The 23,431-nt window shown below is 36.0% G+C and overlaps 1 protein-coding gene across 2 annotated transcripts in view; it reads right to left on the bottom strand.

Moving 5' to 3' along the window:
- LOC123322399 overlaps positions 1-23,431 on the bottom strand; it is an 83,063-nt gene that overhangs the window by 11,476 nt on the left and 48,156 nt on the right. The window lies entirely within an intron of this gene.

A 23,431-nucleotide genomic window follows, 5' to 3' on the forward strand; every position in this document is an offset into this window, starting at 1 on the left:
ATGTCGTTAATATCATAACGCCGTTGCCACAACTTATATCAATTTTTATTACCAAAATGCCGAAAGTGATTGAAAAAAGAGACAGGGTTTCAGGAAGTGCTATTTAAAATTCAGTTCCGCTCATTCAAATAGTTATACCACAGTATAGACAAAATGTGTCTATACTGTGGTTATACCCTGATATTCTAAAAGCCACATTACGTCAGACGGTAGCGAACATATTCAATGTAAGAGAATTTATATAATGTTTCATCTGAATCTAAACGACTTATATTTCAGCTGAATATTTCCACAATCAGAAAGATTGTGAATGAAGTGGATCACAAAAAGTTTACTACAGGATTTTCGATGAATGTCATCGTAGAATAAGTTCCCGAAAATTGTTTCTATTTTTCATTTGACTTGTCCTATACATTGTAAATGTCTTAAGGTACCAATAAATACCTAATTATTATTATTATTATATCAATGTATTAAGATGAACAGCCCCAAATACATGCCAGTTGTCCTGTTAATTGTTTATTCATGTGAAATTTTTGTTCAAAGGTGACTTCTTGACTTGAAACTTCCTTTAATTCCTTTTACTCATATTGATGCAAAATGATTTTTGTTGAATAATTTAACATTCTTGTAATTATCTGTTAATTCCTTCGGGAGATACCCATTCCCAACCACTGCATCATAAACATTTCATCTCCGGTTCAATATTCTTGAAATCTACAACTGATGTATCGTATTCAAACTTTAGTCAAAGAAGATAACGAACATGAACTCTCCTCAAGCTATGTAGTGCATATTATGATATTATACTGATCTCTTGTATTTTCCATGCAAATAACTGGATTTGGTATGCCTCCAATCAGTTTGTATGAACTTCAATTATGTTCGTCACATATTTTCCGAAGAGATTCGACATTGTGATAAAATACGTAATATCAGGAACTTTTACGTAGAACGTAACATAGCGTACATAGCGTTGATTTAAAACCCAAAAATGTTTTGACAAGCCTCATAACCCCACATTTTCGTACTATACAGAGTGAAATGTGTCAAATTTCCATGGCCAACCGAGTGCTAAAATAAAAGTGAATGGAGTATAGTTTTCTGTCCGTAGGATGCAGGCTCCGTTTCCAATAAAAATCCATTCTAGGAATCTCTCTTAATTGTGCGGAAGTAGATGAGCAGCTGGCTGTGAAATTTTTTTAGATGGAATTTCTAACGAAAATGACACTACGTTAACATACTGCAAAGTTTTCAAATAAAAGAATTCTAGGGTGTCAACTTTTTCAGACAAATGATTGAAATTCATCTGAGAGTACGAGGACAGGGGCCACCCACAGGAGGCTTTGATTGAGAAAACGTAGGTATTAAATTTAATGGACGAGTACGGAAATGCTTGCTATCTTTATATATACTCGAAAAATCAAGAAAGTTTTTTTATATTTATCCTATTCAATTGCCTTGAACAATTTACAATTCTTGGAATTGTGCCGGCAGTGATTTGCAGTGATATGGGACAAAATTTGTATTGCGTTTTCAAGGTGGGTTCTGACATTATGTGGGTGCTGTTTCTAGTTTATTTCATTTCATCTATGGTTTTATGATGCAAAGCATCAATTTCTCAAGTGTTCTGGTGTTGATTCAAAGATTTTATATGACATTTATGAGCAGTCCCAATGTAGTAGCTCCCAATAATGATAACTACAGAAACATATTGTTGTGCTTGTTGGTCGGATCCACCAGACTGCTACCGTGACCAAAGCGGTCTTTTGTGGCACATAAACTCAGGGCTCAGAGACCTGAAGTTCTCCCTCCAGCCCAATTTTATTGGAAAAAGATTATGTCAGAGGGTGAATGGTTCTTCAGTTCCTGTGCATCAAACGTACAAAAATCAAATATTCCAAGTGTGACCCTGTCTACCGCCCGGTATTCACAGAAGATATGCTCAATGGTTCCGTCCTTCCCTAGGCAAAGCCTGCAGAGTATTTCATTGACGTTCTTGATTTTGTTCAAGTGAGTTAAGAACCTGCAATATCCCGTGAAAACTGCCATTATACATTTCAGAGGGTTCTAAAAAATCCTAGCCATTGGTTGGTGTGTAAACTGCGTGGGGGTGTCTAAGGATCTCGTCGTTGGAAGTATCGAAAATACATTCACGAGTTAGCTGAGATAATAGATGAGATGAAATTATTTGAATTCATTGCACGACACCGTCTAATTTAATGTGAACTACACCAATGCGCGCCACTGTGACGTGGAGTGTGGCGATACCGAAGTGACTCGAGTACTTACGATTTCCTGTTGAACCTCCTTTGTTATATCTTCTTCATAAAAACTATCTTTGACATCTCTATAGTTGTTTTGGGATGGAGCCATAAATATTGAGCACAGACCACGAAAAAAATCCCAAACAATTTCATAATGATTTTTACGTTTAAATCATGTCAATTAGATTTGAAAACCTACAAATCTTCAAAATGAGGGCAAGCGAAAAGCATAAATGAAAATGGAAAAACGTATTCAATGAGAGAGTTTTTCCAAGTATGTATAAGATAAGCAAATCTTTCTGATCTCGTCCATTGAAGGCGATCAATTATACATAGTATACATTGTTAACCAAGGAAAAGCCTAACATTTGGCAAAGTTCGTTTTCGGAAATTAGACGTCTGTAAAAATTCGCTGCCGTAGGCTATTATAGCCTACCTAGCCAGAACGACAAAATGTACAGTGCCAGGTTCGAAACGGTGAAATTCCAAAATTTTCTAGCGATTTGCGGAAAATAATATTATGAGATGAATACCTAACCTAACCTAAACTAATCTAACCTAACCTACAATAAAATAATTTATTTTCAACATTGTTTTTCCTTAGAGTAATCAGGACCTTCTACAAAAGTTTTTGTCGGTGACTTATTATTATTAGGCAATGAGTTCAATTTTTGAGCGAATATTCATAAGAAGTTAACAACTTCTCATAGTATTCTACACCTTCATTGAATTGTTGACAAATAGGTTAATAAAATGACAGTTGAAGTTTGATAATGGTTGTGTCAAACTTCTTCGTTTAAATGATTCTTCCACAGCTGAATTTTATGTTGAGATCAAAAATCGCAAAATTTCCAATACCTATCAGAAATACAATACTTCATTTTTGGAGACCTTCAGTGGAAGCGAAGCATGTGTTTTATCACTCTTTAACGAAGCTTTTAATTTTATATCCTGTTGGGGTTCCTGTTTAAATAGATGAATAAATATAGGCAATAGTCCTACTTCCATTCCCTATAAAATCTGACAAAACTCAAATAATCGAAAAAATCTTCCTTCAATTCAAAGATTCGGTACATTGAACAAGAGTTATGTGGCCGATACTTGATGAATATCCCTAATTGAACTATTGACATATTATACGACTTTCACAAAATGAATTTTCAAATCACGACACGTGTTTTGCTATCACAATAGCATCTTCAGGTGGGTAAAAAGTCTACCTTCCACAACTGAAGATGCTATTGTGATACCGAAACAAGTGTCGTGGTTCAAAAATTCATTTTCTGAAAATTGTATAATCTGTCTTGAGTTCAAAGGTTATAAGATAACCTAACTTTGTAGCTAGCTCACAGAATACACAGAATATGTGCTTCTAAGCTGCCAAGTTATAGCAGAACTTCCCAATTATCGACACTGTCTTTTTAACTCAAACATTTTGCACAATCTGAAGGAAATATTTTGTGTATTTTAGATCCACAACTATGCTTCATACGTGGCGTTGCACTTCAATTTGAGAATTTTCCTGAATTCCCCCTGAACGGCTGGGCTGATTTCGATGAAATTTTGTGGTCGTGTACATCGTTCTTCACATATCAACACACAAATTCCATTGAGTACAGGAGGTACAGGTACAGGGTGGGCCAGTATAGAGTTACCTTTTGAAACCAATATAGAAAAAAAGTGATAATGCTTAAAGAGTTCATTCAACTTAATCTAACACTAATGCAACCCGCCAGCACGTTGCTGTTGATATAGCCCCCATTTCCGATCGCATGTTTGCTTTTAAGGCAAAGTAGACTTTATAGTTGTGAAATCCCCACAAAAAAATTCTTCGTCTTCGTGGAGGCCACTCGATGTTCCGTCTATTTCAGATGACTGACTGTCATCTCCTGTATGACACCTATTCTGGCATTAGATATGTGGCAGGTTGTGCCATCTTGCAATTGTACTCTTGCAGCCAAGCAAGAATTGGCCTCACAAACTCTTGGAGCATTTTCACATGTCGGTCTGTGTTAACTGTTACTGCATGACCTCCAGAATCCTTTGAAGAGATGAGGACCACCGAGTCCTTTAGCTGAAATAGCTGCCACTTTCTGCGAATGTAGTGGCCTTTGATGCTTGCGAGAAGGCTCCTATAACGGCTATTCTGTTTATTGACGAGTCCTTCAAGGTGAAAGTGATCTTCGTCCGAGAACAGAAAACTCTGTTGCATTATCGTTAGCATGAGTTACTTTTTGAATAAAGCCTTTGAGTATTATAACTTTTTTATACAAATGTTTGAGAAGTGTATCCCTCTACATTGTGGAAACTCTTCAGTCGTGAGTATATCATATTAACACTCAAAACTTCACTCGATATTCAAAGTCTCTTGTCAATATTTCAAACCGGTATACTATTTCTAACTCCCTGAAGATCTTGACGCGTAAGTGTTCGAAGAGTCTACACTGTCTACAGGAATCTTCAGACAAATCTCGGTCTGAGATTTTATCTCACCGAGGTATGAGGCCAAATTTTTAAAGAATAATTATAATAACTGTCATAAGTGTCATTTATTGACTACACTCAACAGCCATCGATCGAAGTCGTTCAGCCTTGTATATCTAATTACATTAATAGCTATAATCTATTGTGTGAATAATTGCTGTTCAAGTTGTCGATTCAATTATCCATGGACGTGAGGCTGTCCATGGCAGTTTGGGCTGGAAGTGTTGGTCACTGCATCTCTGTGGAACATTCGACGAAACAAAATGAACCTCAAAAAATTATGCTCCCTCAGAATATTTTCCTCGAAATGAAATTATTTTGAGGATTCGCTTCAAACCACATTGCATGATTTAAAATATTAACTAGGGGTGAAACGATCACTCATACCCAAGGTTACAAACGGCTAGTCCCAACAAAACACCACCGACACGCAAACGATACCGTGTTGAGCGCTATTTCATTCTTGTACCTAGTTTAGAGTTTTCATGAACATAGAAGGAAAATTGAAGCCATATGTATTGCTGATAGTCGCGTGCTCTTGTACACTTATGGGCTTTATCAAGCAACCTTCCATAGGTAAATTGTTTCATCAACCTCATATATTATACCTTACTGATGAACGAAAGAACTAAATTATCGGAGATTTTTTTATCCAATTTACTCGATTGAATATTATTATTTTCGATGGAAGATTTGTGAATTTTTGGAATTTCACTGAGTTCTCCGCGTAAATAATGTCCATGAAAAACATCAAGCCCAATTAAATCCACATCAGCGAGTCCCATTATTCGTAGGTTTGCGTGAGTAATTTTCCTTCGTTAGACATTCTTTTAGTTCGTTATTTCCAATAATGAACCTTTGTAATCGAGCACAATGAAAAAATTATAATGAAACTTCCCCAGAAGTTTTTAATTTTATTCAGAGACTGTAAACTATGATTATTGTGTCCTCCCAATCTTTTAGTGGGAACAAGGACAAACACCGAAAAACTCTTATTATATTTGTGTTCAATAATGGGAACACAAAGCTGTCTTCTCACTATTCTTAAAGTCTCTAATATTATATTTGTGCTATTTAATTCTACTCTGTAAATGTTGTTTGGTTTGGCCTACAGTTATCTTATCACAGTCTAGATAAGGAATCCCGTATATCCCCAATAAACACACACACGTGTATTATACGTTTATATGTGGTGGGGGGCGTTGATTCAAGGTTACTCGTTGAATTTTGTAACGTTATTTCGAAACCTAAATTCCACCATACGTTGATTTCACATATAATCAACGTTTATGATTAAGCTGGTTACTGAATCCACTAACATGTAACGTTGTTATATCAGTACACCCTCAACGTGTATTCAATAGAAAGTGAGAAACATTAAATTTACGTTTAATACGATACCATTCAACAACTCGTTACTGTAGTCACAAATATGTAACGTTTCTTTAGCGTACTTCCTCAACGTATATTCAATAGGAAATAAATAACATTACATCAACGTTGTATACGAAATCATTCAACAACTCGTTACTGTAGTCACCAATATGTAAAGTTTCTTTAGCGTACTTCCTCAACGTATATTCAATAGGAAATAAATAACATTACATCAACGTTGTATACGAAATCATTCAACAACTCGTTACTGTAGTCACGAATATGAAACGTGGATCTGTGGTGTTTTCTCAAAGTAGGTATATTCTATTAAAAGTAACGAACATTCCCTTCCTGTATCCACTATTATGAAACGTTTTCTTGTCGTGCCAAGTAGTAATAAAAAGAATGAGTAGCCTGTATGTGGCATTGTAAGAGCAAAACCGATCACTTTTTTGAAATAGATTGAGTATATTCTACCAGTTACCATTAGTTATGAGATCTGCTTCTAATTTGAATCAATTCAAGAGATTGGTAATGGTAATATTAAGAATAAATATTGATCGGATGACTGTTGATGTACGTATATTGTAAATATGATGTTATGAACTTTGTAGCTTTAAGCTAATGGAATATTCACTACTACTACAACAAAAACTATAGGGTGCAGCGGTCTCGTTGGCAGCGATGTAGGGTAGGGCGCCAGAGGTAGCAAGTTCGAATCACGGCAGTGATGGATGTTTGCGGTTGTCTTGATGGAGCTAGTGTGAAAAGAGATATAATGTTGGCTAATGGGAACAATGAACAATCACAAGACCAGTGGGTGGTGGGCAAAAATGTAAATAAATATTTATTTATTTTAGAATCAACATTTAAATTTAGTATTGTAGCAACGTTACTACAATCGAATGGCAACGTTATATTCTTGTAGAATTTCCATTCCGAAAACATTGTCCACTACGTTACTGTAACACTAGAACGAAACGTATTTCCTAACGACATTTTGCCGGTTTCTCAACGTAGCGTTACTAGAAGAACTCAAAGTTACTTCCACGTATCTGTGTTTATTGGGTCACGCCTGATCTAAGTTCTTTATCAAATGAAAAACAATAAAGGCAACACAGCCAAACCTTCCAAATCATATTTCAAGGTTCCTTACATCCCAGAGCTTTCACAAAAGATTAAAAGAACACTTAAAAGAGAAAATAACGAATTAGTTTTTTATAACATGAAAACTGTTGCTTCATTGTATAGTAAAATTAAAGATCCTATTGATAAAGAACTTAGATCATGCGTGATAAACGGGATTCCTTGTCTAGACTGTGATAAGATATATCAAATATATCATATAGCAAACCAGACAACATTTACAGAGTAGAATTAAACAGCACAAATATGATATTAGAGACAATAGTGAGAAGACAGACACGTTAAGTGAATATTTACAATTTAAATTTAGGCAAAGAGCGGCTAGATTATTGTTTCCTCAATATTTGATGCAGGATGTAATATTATCTAATATTTCATCAATATTTTCAAACATGACAAAACATGGTCAGATCACTCTATTCTGGTCAGAGCATTAAGCTCCCAACTGCACGGATGGTCCCAGTGTAACGTAGTGCAGTTGCAATGTATAGTAGTGTAGTTTTGTGTACAGGGTGGGTAAAATTCGTTGTGTACTGATGGGATCTTGAGAACTATAAGAGCTAGAAGAAAACGGATGACAAATTCCCTATCTCTTTTTCAGAGAAACAAAGAATGGTGAAAACCCTAGCCTCCTACGGTTCTTGGTTTTTGAGTTATTAGTAAAAAATGAGATTTTCACGATTTCGAAAAGTTCTCCTAACTTTTTTCTTTGCAATTACGGATGTGAAACTTGAACCTTCTGCAGACACTTTTTTACGCAGAATCCACTGACGAGCTGTAAATGTTTTTTCGTTAGTGGAACTTATGTTTTTTTAAATGCAAACTTATTGAATTTGTTATTTTTAAATTGGAAAAAAAAACTTTTGTCAGTAGATTCTACATATGAAAGAACCTAAGAAGGTTCAAGTTTCAGATCTGTAACTTCAGAGACAGAAAGGTTATGAGTACTTTTCGAAATCGACAAAATCTCAATTTTTGTTTATAACTGAGAATCTAGCAACGATAGGCCGGTTATGTTTGCAGATTTAAATAAGTCAGGAAAAAAGAGCTAAGTATGTGTCATTCGTTTTCTTCTAGCTGCTATAGTTCATGAGATCTCCTCAGTATACAACGAATTTTGCCCACCCTACACTATGAATGCAGATTCATTAAATTTTATGTTGAAAGTGTTTGTCAGAAATAAATGATGAAAATAATTATTTTCCTATCAAGTGCGGAAAGTGATACTTGCCTGCACGAAAATGCCGTTGCCCGAACGATGCGAAGCGGAGTTCGGGTGAGCAGTTGAGTGCGGGCAAGACACTTTCCGCAAGAGTTAGGAACAATATTTTTTCTAAAAGCGCTTGAAATAATATTTGTAATAAATATATTCATTTCACGAAACATATCATATCTCATTTGATTAATTCATATGTAATGAATTGATCCGTTCCCGAACGCAAATGCGTGCGGGAAAAAGGTTAAACGCGCACGCTTGTGGAAAAACTTTCTTAAATGGGCCTTTCCACAGCATACCTTATATTCTATTGATAAAGTGAAGCTAATGTCACAATGGTACGAGGAAATTTCGATCAATTACGATTTAAATATTCAACACTCTCTATGTGCTTTACGTTATCGATATATCATTAAAACGTAAATCAAACAGCGTCAGTTAAGGGTAATCCTTATTGAACACCACCAGAATAATATTCTACCCCTATTTCCTAATGAAGTGAATCATGTATGAATTTGAAATTCATCGATGAATTAATTATTTCAAGCACCATATTCTATTGACCTTATTGGTTCTGTTTGAAACCATGGTACACACGTATACAGCGTTTCGCACGGTGGGTGGCCTATTAGACGTTCACGGAAAACGGACCATAAGATTGTTCTGAAAATTTGGGTACTAAGTGGATTTCAATATTGCGACGTTGCCGCTTATACGAAATATACTACAAATTTCGTTATTTCAAATGGGACACCCTATTTATTGTAACTTTTTCGTTTCTCTATTCCGATTTCGGTATTCTTCTCTAGTACTTCCCTCTATCACTATTTCTGATACTTTCGAAGATATTGAAGATTTTCCACGAAAAACTGGCAAAAACATGGATCCAATGTAACAAAATTCTTCGTATTTTCACACGATAAAAAAAAACGCAAAAAGATTTTTTCAAATGGAACACCCTACTTTTAATTTGATATTTTCAGAGACAATCACAACACACATCTAATAACGTATCACTAAAGCCTCATGGTTTCGGAAATAAAGTCAAATTTCTATGAAAGTCAGGGTTTTCAGAATGTCTTGCTAATTTTATCTTATAAACACAATTTCTTGTATGAATGATAAAACACCTTCTGTCTAGTTTTCAACTATTTTAGAATCTAACGAAATTAATTAACGTGGCAGAAATTTCACTTTAGTTTCGAAATCATGAGGTTTCAATTTAGGACCATAATACATCATTAGATGCGTATTTTGATTTTCTAGGAGAATATCTCATAAGAAGTATGGTGTTCCATTTGAAAAAAGTATGTTTTTGCCGTTTCTATATCGAGCGACAAGACGAAGAATTTTTTTTTTTTTTTTTTTTTTTTTTTTTTTTGGTGTAGCAGGGGGAAAATCTGCAAACAGACGAACACACCCTCTCCTGAGGGGGAACAGTGTGGGGATTCTCACTCTCTGAGCTCGAGACCCACTAAAAACCCTTAACTGCTTCTTCATAGGTTCCGGGCATTTTGCCTATTAACCAGTTGACTCTTATGGTTTCTGGACTCTCACACGATCGTAGTCGTGTTGATATTTGTATGCTGCCTATAGCTTTTATAGGTTAAGCTCTTCTTTGGTTACATTTGAATCCTTAACTGATCTCTCGGTCTTCGGTGGTAGGTTCTTGACCTTCTAGCTTCTTCTGTTGGATCGTAGTCGACTAATCTTCGTAGTTCCTCATTTGGATGTTGTTTGGCTTTGTCGAATATCCTTTCCGCCTTTCTCTTCATAAATTCTGTAACTGGTTCCCATTCCAAGTCCTTGTAGATTTGTTTGTTCCTAACAAACCAGGGTACGTCCATCGCCATTCTAAGGAGTTTATTCTCAGTGGCCTGTATTCTCTTGATGTGGGTCTTGGCTGCGAAGCCCCATGCCGCCGATCCATATGTGAGTTGTGGTCGCGCAATAGTTTTAATCATCGTCAACTTGATGTTCTTATTCATATGACTTCTTCTGCCTATGAGTGGATAAAGTTTACTCATTGCGGCTTTTGTTTTATCAACAGCACATTTGATGTGGTTTTTCCATGTAAGTCCTCTGTCAAGCGTCACTCCTAGGTATGTTGCTTCATTTTTCCATTCAACCTCTTGTCCATCAACTTCAAGGTTTTCTTCCATCCTCAATCTTCTCTTTTGCAGTAATATTGCTTGAGTCTTTCTTCCATTGATTTGGATTTTCCATTTGATGCACCATTTGAGTAATTCATCTATGGCTTCCTGCAGTCTCCGGTGTATGATCTCTGGGCGTCGATGTCTGAACGCTATTCCTGTGTCATCTGCGTACAAGGTGAGCATATTCCTAGCATTCTTCGGGATATCATAAACGTATATTACGTAAAGTAGAGGTCCAAGTACCGATCCTTGAGGCACTCCCGCTTCCAATTGTCTGGTTTGAGAGGTTGCTCCATCTATCTTCACATAAAAGTTCCTATTCCTCAGATAGTTCCTTATAATCTTGCATAGTTTGGTCGAATATCCTGCTTTTTTCATCTTGTAGATAAGGCCTTCGTGCCATACTCTATCAAAAGCTCTCTCGATATCCATCAGAACTAATCCTGTGGCCTGTTTTGTCTGCATTCCTTCGGTGACGTATTCTATGAGCCGTAGTAATTGGAGTTCAGTCGAGTGTTCTCGTCGAAATCCAAATTGTTCGGGTGGGATTATCTTCAACATTTCTGTTTCCTCATTCAGCCTTTTGGCGATAACCCTCTCGACGACTTTTCCTAGTGCTGATAGTAGGCTGATTGGTCTGTAATTTTGAGGAAATTTCCGTTCCTTTCCAGGCTTGTTGAAAACTATCATTTCTGCAGTTTTCCATCTCTTTGGATAGTATTCGGTCCTCATCACTCCGTTTGTTATATTCGTCAAGGCTGCTATTCCTTTTCTAGGCAATTTCTTCAACATATAATTCGTTATCTTATCTTCTCCCGGCGCTTTCCTGTTTTTCAATTTCATTATGATCTCTTTGATTTCTGTTGGTGAAGCCGGTTTTGGAATGGTTTCGGTTTCCGGTGGTTCCATCATCAGTTCTTCGTTTGCCTCCACTTCTTCTTCTAGATCTTCATTGTCATCATCATTTCTGTAATTTATTCTGGCTTCTCTCTCAATTGAGTCGGCCAGTGCTTCGGCTTTCTCAAGTCTCGTATATATCATTCCGTTTGCTCCATGCAGTGGAGGTATAACTGTCCGTTCTCGTCGTAAGCGTTTTTGCATTTTCCAAGCCGAGTGATCTATTGTATTCAGTTCCCTTAATCTCTGGTGCCATCTGCTATTACGTAGTTCTGTTAAAGCATTTTTCAATATCTGGCTATGCTTATTCAGTTTCTTCTTGTCTTCTTCTCTTTTTGTTGTTCTGTAGATTTTTCTGAGTCTTCTGTTCTTTTTTATAAGTTCCTTTATATCCCTTGGCGTATCTCCGTGTGAATGTTTCGGAATTGGTTTCCTTATTCTCTTGGTGCTTTCTTCATAGGCTTCTTTTATTTGATTTTCCAATTTTTCAACTGCTTCATCTAATTCATCCCGGGTGTTTATTTGGGGAATTTCCGTGATTTTCTCCTGAAGTAAATTCTTATATTTCTCCCAGTCTGTGCGATCCTTGGTTTGTGTCTCTTCTTCGTTTCTTGGGCCATGTCCCACTATGAATTCTATGGGATTGTGGTCTGAAGTTCCGTCTTCTATTGTATCAATGCTGATTTCTTCAGTGATGTCTTTCATAACGACAATGTCCAGTACATCAGGTAGTCCATTTACTCTTGGTATGTAGGTAGGTATATCAGGTCCTATTACAACTGCATCAAGTTTTTCAGCATAAATCTTCAGTCTTCTCCCGTTGGTATTTTCCACTCTACTATTCCATTCCTGCGATTTGCAGTTAAGATCACCAATTATGATTTTAGGGTGTCTTCCTTCTAGTAGCATTTTTAGATCCTCTTCCAGCATGTCCTTATCCGGTGATTTATAAGTCGAAATAATCTTCACTTGCCCTCGATTAGTATTCACAATAATCGATATTGCTTCTACTTCTTGTCCATTGAATATTTGGTCGAAATGGTGATCCATATTCCTTCTAGCCAGTATAGCAACGCCACCTGTGCTGTTAGGTCTATCATTTCTGTAAATATCGTAATTGGGAAATGCTATCCGAACGTTGGGGTTAAGTCTCGTTTCTTGGAGAGCTATGACATCCGGTCTCTTCTCTTCGATCAGTTCTTCGAATTCTGATCTGCGGGCTCTCAATCCTTCGACGTTCCAAGAGACGATTATGAGATTGTTCTTTATCGTCGTGTCAGCCATTAAATATTTTTAATAATTTGCTGCATCTTCTTCTCAATCTCTTTCTCCAGATTCTGCATCATCGTGCTGAGGAGGTTTTTCGTGAACTTATCCAGTTCCTCAGTGATTCCAGAAATTCCTTTTCTGGTTTCGGCTTTTTTGACGGTTTTTGCCTTTTCCGTCTTTTTCTCTGGTTTCTTCGTCTCTTTGACTGCTTTGGTTGCAGTTTCCTGGGGTTTCTTTACTTCCGAAGGGTTTGGGGATGGCCTCGGTATATTTTGTGTTGGCCTCGAGCTGGTCTGGTTCGATCTTGGCGATCTCTTGGTCTTTTTAGTGACCAATTTCCATTCGCTACATCCTTTGTAGCTGGCTGGATGTCCTTGCTCTCCACAGAGAACACAAGAGGCATTTCGCTCCTCGTTCTCCCTGGTAAGCGTACACTCCTTGGAGCTGTGATTACCAGAGCATTTCACGCACCTCCATGGAAAAGTGCACTTACTTTGGGCATGTCCATATCGCTGACAGCGATAACATTGTCCAGGCCCGGTCGTCCTTCTCTTAGGTTCAACAACACAGTTCATGTTGTAGAGCCTTCTCACCTCGTAGATACCCTTATTCTGGGTTTTAACCAGCAATAAGGGCATCGGCCTCTTAGTTATATTTGAGGTCATTCTTATGACCTCAGCATCGACGATCCCTTGATCCTTGAGGTCGTCAAGGATCGTCGGGATATCTGCATCCAGCGGTAGATATCTCACTACCGCATAGATTTTCTTTTCTTCCTCCCGTTGAAGAGTGTAAAACTCTCTATTTATTTTATGAAGGAAGTCCGTCATTCTTCTGTGGTCTTCCGCGGTTTGTGGAACGACCCTAATTCCGTCCTTCACAGTAGTCGCTCTGCTGTAATTTATTCCGTTTCGCATTAACGCGTTGGAAATTGACGTCCATTCGGACGTACCTCTCAGGGTAACTGGGGGGATTTTTTCTTTTCTCTCCACTGGAGTGGTTTTCTCTTGGGCTGGGGTTCCCAAGACTCTTTTCTTGTTTGATTCTTCATTTGACGAGGAGCTATCCTTTCTCACTCTTTTGGTGGGTGGGGAAATTTTGGTTTGAGGGGTTTTGACCACCTCCATCTTCTGTTTTTGAACCGGTAAGTTCACTTCTTGGACATTTTTCAAAATAATGTTCTTCTTGAGTGCCTTGGAGTAAGGACTTTCCTTATTTCCCTCCTGCAACTCGAGCCTCTCCCTGAGATTTTTAATCTCAGCAACTAAGCTAGATACGCATCTATCTAACTCATTCACCCTCGCTTTCAAACTTGCGTTCTCCTCTCTCAAAATATCGTGTTCGGACACGACATTAGCGATTTCTGGCGCGTCGTCTTCCATTTCGGAATCGCAGTCCGAATGGTCAGACATTTTAGAATCTAATTAATAATTACTTCGCTACTCAAAGAAATTGGAAATAAAATTTTTCAAGACAAAAGAAAAATGTATCTCATGCATAAAAACAAAACGGCTCATCAAAAATTCTCTACGCTATGAGAAAAATCAGAAAGAAAGATACGAAAAATAAGCTCACCTGATGTTTTCTGCAGTACCAACGAGAAAATTCTCTGGACACTTAGGATGAACACCAACTTTGAAACTTTTAACGAATTAAAATTCCGATAACAAATATAGAACCAACAAAAACTTCACAGACGGAATCAAATATTCCGTAGCTTGGTTAGTGGGCACTTTCACCTCCGCTTTCTCTTTTACGGCACTGTGACACTTCGACTTTCTCGTCCGCTTTCTCTTTTATAGCACTAGGAGCGCTGTAGCACGTCTTCTCCTGTCAAGTGAATGACTCGGAATGAAGAATTTTGAAACAGCATGTATATCATAAACCAAGTTTTTTCTAAACAAAACTCCTCCTCAGGATCCATTTTCGAAATATATATGTCCTTTTCATGCAAATTGCATTGTATCCAAGTTTTTGGCTCCTGTAGATAACCGTTAATATCTCCGAAAGTATTTGAAATAGGGATAAGGAAGTGGAAGACAAAAATACTCAGATGGAGATAGAGGAGCGAACAAATTTAAAATGAAAAAGGTTTCTCATTTGAAATAATGAAATTAGTAGTATTGTTTTGTATAAGCGGCAACGTCGAAAGATTGAAAATATTTTAGTTATATCAGAAGCGTTAACGGTAGTACCGAAATTTTCAGAACATTCCTATAACCCTTTCTTCGTATACGAAGCTAAGCCATATGGACTACGACACAGAGGAAGGCAAAAGGAGAATGCGAATTTACCGAAGGAGACCAAGAGATCAATTAAAAAGATATTAAAATAAGAAGAGAAACTTATTGAAAAATCCAATAAAGTGTTATCCAACAGAGGATAAACACATAAATCCCAGCACGATAATGTGCGAGACGAAAACCGACTAACAGATAAACGGTTTATAGGCAATTGCCTGGAACCAATATTCAAGAAGCAGTTAAGGGTTTTTAGTGGGTCTCGAGCTCGGGAGAGTGAGAATCCAATGAAATAGGCATGGATAAGACATTTAATATTTTAGGAAGCTGAAATTTTTAAATAAAAACACGAAATTCCTGAGGATAAAAGTGCCCTTACACGCACCGGCGACCTGCAGTCCAGGACTGTCAATTTGAATTGAAACTCCAAAAAACTGTAGTGCAGTTGCACTGAGATCTACGCATCTCTAGTCCTGGACTGTAGTTCGCCGTTGCGTCTATGGGCACTTTTAGTTTCGTGTAGAAAAAACATGATTTCATTTCTGATATACAGGCTGTTCCAAAATTTTTCGTCTTATCACTCGATGAAAATCGTCAAAAAAAAAGGATGTTTTCACTATCTACGCAATGAGGGAGTTACGTAACTGGCTGCTAAAACTTAAACGTTTCAAAACAATGAGATTCAAAAAGTCTTACTTCAGATGGCAAAATTAGAAAAAATTATTTGTACCTCTTCATTTCAAAACTTACTTTTGAAATAATCTAATACCAATTGGTCAAATACGCATCTCAAGAAGCTACAATGCAGCGAAACGCGTTATGTTTCAATGAAAATCAACACTTATTAATGTGTTCTATAATGGATGTAATATGGATTTATTATTATTGAAAGCACGATAAGGACTCGTTTCTTATTGGTGGCAATGGTAACGAGTTCGATGATATACGTTGATTATAGGTGGAATAAACATGTGGTCGAATTAAGGTATAGTCCATTCAAGAATGATTGACATCTCGGGTGGCTATGGAAAATCGAATTTAAGTTGGTAGTAGCCCATAAGTTCAGATTTTGTGTTGCGGAATTCAGGTTGGTATTGTGAATAAACAGCGATCGACAGACCAATTATTGTGAATCTATGCACTGACAGCAGATAATTTGAGTTTAATCTCAAAAATTGAAAACATAATTGCATCAATTTTGAATGCCGAATAATATGCTCAGAATTTCAATATTTCTTGTTTTCAAATATTTTTATAGATTATATATCTGTTATTCCAGTTCTTTGATTGAAACTACAGAAATTATTGAATATCTTCTGTGACGAGATATTAAGGTGCGTCTGGACTTTCAAGGCCAAGGGGATATCAATAATTCTTGACTATAGCATCTAGTCAACATTCCCTACCACATTTAAACGTATAAAAGAAGTGTATTCATTGGGTAATATTAAGTGTATTTCAAAATGAAGAAAAAAATGTTTGAATTCAAGGATGTAAACGCTACAAACCCTAATTCAGCAGTAAAGATGCCATGTCAAGATCTTGATAGAAATTACGCAGTCCAATCTTCCAGTCAACTTGTAGATCAACGAAGGAAGCCCCTTAATTCGGTTCCATTCTTATCGGACTCCTGGGTGGACTCTGCAACGTGAGCCCGATAATCTCTTCTCCGAGCGGATATATTCCTTAGTGTCGACTGTTTCTTGTTTGTTCCCGGGTAATTGAATCTCGAATGTATTACGATGGCTATATCGTGATACAGAAATCTGGTTATCCGAAGCCTCACTAATTTCGTTCTACAACGAACTTTCTCCAGAAGAGTGGTTCATGTATGGTCTAGGTCGGATGTGCGTCAAGCTGGTCCAGAATATTTTGATTTCCGATTTTTTTTTGTGCTGAATTGTTTCTAGGTTTGTGCAGCTTTGTGTCGTTGGATCTTTTTTTATTTCATACGGCTCTAAAGATATTTCACAAACTGTATTGAATATAGGCCTAGCAATTTTTGAAAAAGGACTTATCATTGGAAGCTCATTTGTACTGAGTTCGAAATTTTCCGAAAGTCCTTGGGAGGTTTCGGTACAAAAGGAAATAAGAAGAAAGTTAACCTAGCACATTTTTTCAATTTATTCAGTAATTTTATCCTGAATAGCGAATTCATACATTTGTGTTTTTCCCTGTTATTTGGTTGGCAACAAGGCAGCACTTTTTCAGAAAACTGCTCCTGTTAATTGTATATAACTTTTATCTCATCATTTTCTCTCAGTTTTCTTCCTCTGATGAAAACTTTCGATATGCTATTCCAACAAGACGTCTTATCAATATACTGTATAAACTTTTTAATTTATGGTGACCCATTTTAGAAGATTCACTAAAATAACTCTTTAAATGTTTCGGATAAAATTTTTTTAGACCTCAGGTGGACATCGGATTGAGATAATTAATTTGACCTTGAAGTTTCGAGGTCATTTCAAAGAAATTTTATAATCGCGGAGTGAACTCATATGTGGGGTTAAAAAAAATTATTTTCGAATATGTTCATACGGGATACAAAAACAACAATTTACAATCTTCAAGACTTGAAGTGCCTTTTGTATAGGGAGGGCCTTTGACTCGTACAAATATTTTAACAGAAGATTCTTGAGGTCAAAAGAAACTCTTTTTTACTTCACCATTTTTTCCGAATCGGCTCAGTTAACAAGCTGTTGAAAAACCAGAAAGAAACACTACTTTTAGTTCTATCTATTGAAAACACTTGAAACTAATTTTATATTCCTCGTACTCGTACTCACTATAATGCGCCGTTTTCGAGTAATTTGATGTTCAAAAAGTAAAAATATCTGCACTATTCGAAAAATTGGGTCCTTTGGCTGAATACAACTCTATTCAAAAGATCCACAGATGTCTAGTGTCATAGATTTAGCTTGTTATTCTGAAGAAAATTTTGTTTCTCCAGGGGTGGCATAGCTCATTATGAAAACTCAAAATGGCTATATCTTCTTATCAGGGCGGAATCGGAAAATACGGTTGATGAAAAAAGTGTTCCTTTTGACCTCAAGAATCTACTGTTAGAGTATTTGTAAGAGTCAAAGACTCACCCTGTATATACTCTTCTTCTTTAAATACGTTCAAACGTATTTGAAAATATTGAAATTCATAATAATCTATAGGCTTGTTCGTAGAGTGGTTCACAACGGTTGTGAACTGTACAGAGCAAGCGCAAATGGATTTTCGTCCCTCTAAAATAGAATTGCGCTTGCTCTGTACAGTTCACAACCGTTGTGAACCACTCTACGAACAAACCTTATATATCAACCTTGGGATTAGATTTATTTTTACAATTGAGCGATTATTAGAAAACGTGGCTAGTTATCGTTGCCATCAAAGTTTATGCGTCTTTGACATAGCAACCCTCTTCCATCTGGTGGAGGAGAAGTAGAATTTTTTGGGTGATCCTTTCAGTAGAGTACGCGGTCATTGTACTATTGAATTTTTTCACAAATATTCGGTAGCGAATGTTCGTATTGCGAGTATCACATTTTCACAGAAGAACATGAAAAAATGATGAATTAAGTTTTTTCTTAACATTCGTAAGAAACGCTCTGTATAGAATTTCTCTTCTAGGCTAGGTCAGGCTCGAATCTAAAATAATTGGATGTTGTGAGCTGGAAAAGAAATGATTGACTGAAGCTTCATATTTGGAGCTGTATCAATTCAATGCGGTCGGCTTTAGGAAGTTTTATATACGTAACGAAAGATTCCTGTCACTTTAAAATTGAGGCTTTTCGATGTATCAGATTTTGGCACACGATCGATGTTCAACCAAGATTTTCCCGTTGAAACTTGACAGGCCTTCCAAGTTTCAGACAGAAAGATTCCGTAATAAATTGTACTTCGTGTGCGGATTTTACGTTTATTCCGTTATCTAACTCTCCCTGAATCACCTCTGAATTTTACAGTTGGATTCACACCGTAGAGCTTATTTATTGAGAACGATAGGGAGAAAAATCTTCGGACTGAATGTTCACAATATTCGACTTACGTAAGCCTTCCAATTTCTTTTGAAAATATATAGCATCTGAAATATAGAATCTCGTGACAACAAGCTCTTCAGCTTCATCTGTCTCGTCTTCACGTAACGAAAATAAATCAACTCCATTTTCAGTATAACCCTTTTGAATTCCAACAATTTCCCGTGGCTTCAAACCTACGGTGTTTTCTCCACAATATTCTTTTTTATTATTTTATTTTATGTGGATACTATTCTGAATTTAGATCTATTTTTATTTATGATTGAATAAATAAATGAAATAAATAAATAAAGAGATCACGAAAAATATCGATTATTAATAAAAAAGTCCGTGGCTTGGTGGTTAAAGCTTCGACTTAGTACCACAAGGTACTAAACTGAGTTCGAATCTGGGCTAGAGAAGAAATTTTTTGGTCAATACGGTACGGGCCCTCCATAAACTGTTGGGTTCAAATTAGCAGTATGTTCCTACACAGAACACAACTGGTTCTCCGAACTCGTATAAGCTCATAGAACTTCTGAGGGCATAAAAAACTCTACCAGAATCCGTCGTTAGAATTTTATTTTTAATTACCACCCCTAAAAAACAAACTGAAAATTCAAATTGTAGCCTTATATTTTGTTCATTCTAAAAGAAAAATATGTTAAAACAAGTAAATCAAATAAGGATTGGAATCAAACAAAGTTGCATCCATAGAACATATAATTATTCTATACCATAGACATAAGAGTGGACGGAGCCTGTAGTTGTCCACTCTGTAGAAAGAGAGAAAGCAAATTTGCAGCCAATACCTGTCTCTTTTCTGTCTACAGTTACGTGAAGTGTGGGCCAATCAGAATTGTCGAAAATGACAAATACTATCCGCAAAATCGGTTTGTACAATACATTTATTTACTCTGTTGTTGTGTAGAAGCTGATGGGGAGAATTTCGAACATTTGTTACGTTAATTTGAATTTTAAATGATTATGATGTTGTTTTATTATCACTCAAGGTGTTCGTTTTTTATTGTCTGTATTGAATGTCTTGCTTGGGGCACTAAAACTATTTCACCTCAAATCGCAAAAATGGTAGATATGCCAGAATTTATAATTATTATTTTAGGGTTGAATTTACGAAAATTGTTAAAGAATTTTTTCAACATATTTTGTCCTTTACTGGATTGAAAAAACTATAAGGGTGCAATTTAAAAATGAATTGAATGATTAAATACAAAATTTTAATGAGGGATTCTGGTAGAGTTTCTGATGCCATTTAAAATTCTTTTTGTTCGAACTTTTCACCTTGTCTGAGAGCTGAGATATTGGCTGTATGGAACATTTAGGAACACCCTGTACAATAGTAGCGTCTTTAACCGTTGATTTCAAACTTTTATGGCCGACGGTGGGTAAATTATAAAAGAAGGAGTAATATGATGATGCTAAATTTTGTAGAGCTAAACGGGATCTGTCAAAATGTCCCCGATGACATATATCTAACTTGTGTGGATAACCCAAGATAACCAATTTTGTAAAATGAATTAGATAATATGACCTTTTTCTACAGCCTTCATTTTTCCAATGAATAAGAGTAAATTCTTCATCGAAAATTTTGAGATATAACGATAATTATTTTATTATTATTGAGAAGGCGCATACAAAATAAGGATGTTGATTGCAAGAAACAAAATTGAACATAAAGAAAAAATTTTGTTCCGAAGCTCAAATATGAATGAATTAATTCACCCATAAGAATATAATTCAAATGAAATTGTTATTCGGACTGGGAGTATTTTCGTATAGTAGGAGTAATAGTATCTTGTATTGTTAGAAGTGAATAATTATTCAGATTCAAATACCCTAAAAATGTTACTAGATTTTGAACTTTACATTAAAGTTGAGTTTGAGCAACTTATGGGTTATGTTAGAGTTACAATGTTGATAAAGGTAAAAATTATGTTTGGCATCGTGATCACTTCCATGTAGGCCGTTCACGTTTTACTATTAAATTGAGTTCGATTTACAAAATACGTTCATTATGAACGGGGCATTACGGTTTGATGAATGAAATAAAATTCAATTCCTGTCTGTCGACTATAAAGAGTAATAAGACTCCAGACAGCAGCTGATATCTTGTACATAATCCTCATTCAAATAAAGCTTGAATATTTTATGTGAGCATGTACTCGTAGACGCCTGGAACATTTCTGGTATAATTCGGTTGATGAATTCTAGAGTACCCCAGGTTACTACTAGGCAGTCTTAACTCTCTTGAAATTAATTATTGGCAGACGCTGTGATGGCGAATCGTTTCGAACATGAATATTCATAGAACACTCAGAATCCACTCTTACGTTGTAATTGCTGACTAAGTGACTGAGTGAACTCAGTAAACAAAGGGGTGAAAAATTATCGCTCCTGCCTTGAAATGGATGAATGCAAATATGAAACTTCGGCAGCGAAGTCCTATATAATATAGCCAAATACTCTCTTTCAGTGCCTCATCAAGTCAAAAAATAAGCAAGTGGACTTTTTGTATAAATCTTACTATAATGAAAATGAATTGAACTTTCCTATGGTAAATGCTCAGTCTTCGATGTTACCCCATTCTGTGAACGGAAGTTCACTGCTGGGTAAATTTGTAACGCTGAATAAAGATAACTATTGCCTTAAACATCATTTTATCTGAGCCAAAAAATTTTTTTTTTTCAAAACGGAAGTTTACTATTGAGCGCTTTAGTTCTTTAAAAAAAATCAAATTGAAAAATTAGTCCTGAAAGCCACATCTTTCCATATGCTGCGCAACAGAAGCTAATTTGAAAAAAACTACTTGATTATTCTAGGACTTCCTGAAACCACAGAAAAAAAATTGTATGTATGTAAAGTAATCTTGACATCAGATATATCTAAAATATTTTTGATTGGGATTATTGAGAATTGATCAACATTTAAAAAAATGTCAGAATTATCTTTAGCAATATCTCATTTCAGTTTTTGTGTTTGGTTTCCAGAAGTCACAGAATAATTAAGCAGTTCGAAATGACACTTTTCAATTCTTTCAAGTTTTTCTTTGTAAACTCCGAAAGTATCAATTTCAGGTGTAGGGTTTATCAAGGTAACGCTGATATATTTTCTACGTAGAATCGACTTACTCAATGAAAATGATTGGTTGTGAACAAAGATTATAGAGAAGAGAGATGGGAAACGAGGCGACTAAAGCGATTTGAGCGCCATCTGTGTGTCAAGCGTGTTTTGACGACGCTAGGACAGATTAAAATATTAATTTGAGTACAATTTGCAGAAACATATGAAATTTTGTCAGATTTCAGACGTCCATTTTGATCAGATAGGTTTTGAATGTTTTGATTCTCGTGCCCCTTTTTGTTTATCTAGGTCCTTATAGTAGCTGATTATTGAATTTTTTTGTTTTATTTCCTGGTGCAAACACCAAAATATTATTCGAAAATTATTGAATGGTGAAGAACTGTGGATCAAATAATGAAATGGATTTTCCGAGGTTAAGTTTAATTTAACTAAGGAAAATGGAAGCGTAAGTATTAAAACTCGTAACATGTGAATCGGTCATTCATTGATTCTAATTTTCAGTGCTCCGAAGTGGATAAAATTCTCAGGGCGTGAAGACAATGACTTCAGCAAACACTACTGACTACACCATGTGCAGTGAACATTTTACTGCAGGTCAATTGAGAAGTGTTCATCCACGTAAATTGTTGTATGCAGAAAGCATCCCTTGTATGAACGGCCTATTAAGGGGAGATTTTGATTTTATAGGTCCATTCAATAATTCTCAATTACAACTCTTTCAATATATTCAGAAATGCAGAGGTTTTATTGATTTAAAGTTGGGAACCAAGTGACTGTCAAATTGTTTTTTGGAAAGTCAAAGTCTCATGAAACCTGCAAAAAGTGTGGTTCTGAAAATTCTATAAATATAATACCTACATATGTGAGTAACTGGAATGTGTATGCTATGATGGTATATTGAATATTGGTTAATATTAATTTCTGATATTACTCAGTTCATTAATTCAAATCATTTTATTGCACAGAAATAACACCACCGACGTATAGCAGATGACCATATACTTTAGTGTCCTAGTCAAAGCTTCATTTATTGCCCATAATTTCATTTTCTGTAAATTTTTCATAAATTCCAAATAAAAATATAGCACATCCCACAATGTTTCTCATTGATATCAATTGATTACAAACAATTTTTAGATGAAAACTAACTTCCTGATCACAAAACAAAACCATACTTTTCTTTTGTCGCTCAGGATGTTTGTTTTCTGATAGAAACAAAGTCGATATAAAAATTTAATACAAGGAATAGAATTCGAATTTCGTGCCCCTCGAT

Source organism: Coccinella septempunctata, chromosome 1, assembly GCF_907165205.1.
Source record: "Coccinella septempunctata chromosome 1, icCocSept1.1, whole genome shotgun sequence".
In the NCBI taxonomy this organism is placed as follows: Eukaryota; Metazoa; Arthropoda; class Insecta; order Coleoptera; family Coccinellidae; genus Coccinella; species Coccinella septempunctata.